This window comes from Cupressus sempervirens, chromosome 7 (assembly GCF_028749045.1).
Source record: "Cupressus sempervirens isolate cs-2001-9-10 chromosome 7, ASM2874904v1, whole genome shotgun sequence".
Lineage (NCBI taxonomy): Eukaryota > Viridiplantae > Streptophyta > Pinopsida > Cupressales > Cupressaceae > Cupressus > Cupressus sempervirens.
In genome coordinates this window covers 660,414,543-660,418,744 of record NC_143124.1, presented here as the reverse complement: position 1 = coordinate 660,418,744, position 4,202 = coordinate 660,414,543, and positions in this window count along the sequence as shown.

Below are 4,202 nucleotides of genomic sequence, written 5' to 3'. Positions count from 1 at the left end.
TTACTATCTTTTTCTTTTCTTGCAAGAAGGGCTATTCCTTCCTCAATCTTCTTGTCTTCATCAAATTTTTTACTACTAGAAAAGTCTCCATGTGTGCTTGTACTCCTTGTCAAATTAGTTTGAATGTTTAGGGTATTGAAAGTTGTTTCCACTCTACCTAGACCCCCAAATTATCTCACATCTACTTCTGTAGATTCTAATCTTCCAAGAAATGTTTCCTTTGTGAAATCCTTACTGCAAGGAATTACTAGCTAAATCATCTAAGATACTAATTAAATGGTGGTGTCAAAATTTTCAAGATCTTCCATATAACTCCATCTTCTTCCTTTGTTCCACCATGAGACTAAATTCTTGCAACAATTTTTGATATTCTACCAATATAACTTCTTATAGATTCATCTTCCATCATTTTAGCATCTTGAAATACACATATCCAATTCTATAATCAAATTATCTTTACATGCTTATCACCTTCAAAAGTAGAATCTTATTTTTTTTAAAATTTATGAGATGTTTTAAGAAACTTTACTTGACTATATTCATTCTCTAGAAGAGCTATTAGCAAAGCTTCTCTTGCTCTCATGTTACACATGAATAGATCTCTTTCATCTTCACCTCATCCTTCTAGCTTTTCTTCTTCAATGATTTTCTTCTTACTCTTTGTTAACATCTAATATCCTAAACCCATGCACAATGAATGAGTCTTCATCTTATCCTTCCAACTATCATAGTTGAACCCATCAAATCTAGGACTATCCTTTCTAACAAGATTTTCCATCGATCTCCCAAAGTTGTTAAGCTTATCCTTCAAGGACCTGATGCTCTAATACCAATTGTTATAATATATAGTCCACTGATATAATTGAGAGGGGGTGGGGGTGAATTAGTTATCCAACTATTTTCACAATTATTGACCTTAAATAAACTTAACCATATGAGCAATATAAACTAAAACCACAAAAAAATACTCATACATAATAACACAAGATATGTTAACTAGGGAAACCCTTGATTAGGGGGAAAACCCTAGTGGGGATGGTACCCACAAGATGATGTACTAATATAAATGTTCCTTGTTAGATGATGGACCCTATTAGGTTTCTATGAATACATTTAGTACATATGAGTCCCTTTTAGGAGACTTTGAATCCCTGTTAGGGGATTTCAACCCTATTAGGAGTTGTAGAAGACAACTAGACCCACTTTCCAAAAAAATTCAAGGGCAAGACCAACAAACCCACTGTATAAATGATCTCCATACTTTTCCTTGCAAAATAATACAATTGTATTGTAGTATTCCTTCCTATTTATTTGTCTTGTCAACCACACTTCTTCTCCTTATGATCTTTTAACTAGATCACAAATCTTGCATCCAATAATCCCTTGGGTCACTTACACACATTCAGTAAGCACTCTACTCATTTTTACACTTTGTAATTCATACAACAATGAATACATCTTACAATCAAGGAAAACATATTTCCTTTATAACACATCTTCATAATAATTCCTTGAGTTAGATTTGAGGCTTTTCCAATTAATTATAATAAGATAATTAATTAATTACAATTATAATAGCATTATCAGCTCATAGTCTATAAAAACTTCACACGTGTGATACTAGGGCTTTTGCACTCACTTACATCATCGTCTAACTATCCTCTATCACTACCAAACTACATATCTTCTCATCACATCTTAGATGTAAGATAGAAAAAAAAACATCAAAAATTACTTTTCCAATACTTTGTCTTTGAACTACTCTCTATAAAATATGTACATCTTCCATACATATTCAACTTAGACTCTGTGCACTTAACCTTGTCATCAGGACACTATGCCAAACATGTCCATAACTACACATCACCAAACAATCAAACCATTGTCTATACCTTTAAGATCTTTGTCTACTACTCATCCAGTATTTATAGAAACCATGCTATGTTGACATCAACGAAAAACACAATTATAAATGCAATGTGTCAATACTCTCCAATGCTTAAGTTACTCCCCAAATTTAGAATCATTAGTATTCATGCTAACAACATCACATGTGGCCTAGCTTGCCATGTATTGAATATTTTGATGAGGCCATAAAGGTGTATGGCTTCTATCCCTTATTACAACTAGAGAAGAGTTATGAGGAAATTGTAAAGGTTAATGATGACTTTATCATGAGGTTTTGTAGAGAGCTTCAAGGGTCTCCAAAAAGAATATTTTTCCCTAAATGTATCTTAGTGGTTACTCAATTTGGACGTTATTTAATATAATTCCTAACCTTCTCTTATATCAAAATTGGTAGATTTGATGGTCTCCCCTAGATATTACCAAGGTATCCAAAAGATAAATCCATGTTTATTGAATTATGTAGGAAATTTTTAGAATTTAATACCATATATTCAAAATTTAAGAAAGAGGGAATCCCTTTACCAATTGTTATAGGAGCATATTCATGTGCACCTATGTCAGATGCAAAGAGTATAATCAAGGCCTTTGAGGGAAAATATAAATTGAAGGATTATGAAGTTATGAAGCCTTAGTTTGATCCAATAGACTATATGAAGAATAATTTGTAGGTTCTACTTAAAAATATTTACTTGATATAGAGGACTATTGGGCAGACTGCTATAAAGAGATTCAAACCTAAGAGAAATTCTAGATGAGGCTCATAATTGAGCAAGTGAAATTATACAAAATAAATATCAATGTTGGGGACATTGAAGATGATGGATCCTATATGAGGTCCCCAACATATGAAAGAGAGATCAAAGACAAGCTTATTATTTCTACTCCACTAGAGGGCCCAGTAATTGACAAGATGAAGATTCTGATGGATGGAATTATAAAGATGATATAAAAGTGGGTAGAATGGACAAGGGCTAGAAGAATGTTATTGGTTCATCTATAGACATATGTAGAGGAGCTCAAACAAAATTAGGGCCCACCTCCATCACTATTTCTACTACATCCACTTCTATGGGTTCTTCTCAATCAGTTGGTGGTGGAGGAGTAGACCAACTTCCAAGAAAGAATGTTCAAGTAACTCCTACCCATAGAGGAGGTTCTCTGCTAGATACTAGTAATGTTGGTGATAAAGAGGTAGAGAAGGATAAAGAGAAGGAAAATGAGAAATTGGCAACCAAATATTACTTGACTATTCCCATAATCAATATTTATGGAGATAATAACCAACTTGGTGATAACCCAAATGGAGGCAATCAGGCTTGAGTGACTCCTCAAAAACAACAACAACATAGAGGCATGGATCAAGGTAGTCCTCCTGCACATTTTGTGACTAAAATGGTTACTTTTCCATTTTATAGCATGATGAAGGATACTCCTCTGATTTCTAGGATGTTGTTTGATCCCTCAACACTTTAGTCTTCATTGAATATCCTCATAGCTGACTCTTAGTTGGAGGATACCATTGAGAGGAAGAAGAGAAGAATAGAGGAGAGTGCACCTCCTAAAAATTTGATTTCCTAGGTGATGCAACCACAACCAACATCCTAGAAGGCTAAAAAGAAAAAGGCATTAGCATCTCTAGCTACTAATGTCAATATACATGGTGATGGAAATTGTGGATTCTCAAAAGGAGGGGAGAATTAAAGAGCTAGCCCCAAGTGATTTCCACATGAAGACACATGATTTGGGACCTCCAATGTGAAATACCATGTTGAATGTATGGAAATATTGTAAATTTTAAGATCAAGGATAGGTTGGAGGAGTTGATGACATCTAAGGCTAATTTGAAGGTGTCAAATAAAGATCTTACTAACTATATCTGAGCTATTCATAGGCCCCTTGCTATTATACTAGAATATAGTACTACCCTAAGCACATTTGACCCTAGTATGAAGGAGAAAAAATTACTCATGAAGTTGCAACATGAAATACATATTGGGAAAATTGATCAAGCATTGATAGAGGATTTGAAGATTTGAGGTCCTCTCCTACTTGAGAATTTGGACAATCTCATTCCAGATGTGGAAATGTTGAGAGAGATTATATCTACTCACAAAATCTTGATGCAAAATGTTAATAGAATAATTGGTACTACTCCAAAAATAAATTGATATGAAGACTTATGTTCTCGTCAGTCTTGGGATCCTTAAAAATAGTAAAGATTTGTTATACTACTAGAGACAATTAGTGGAATTCAAGAAGGAGAGCTTGATCAAGTTGAATCAAGAATTGAAGAG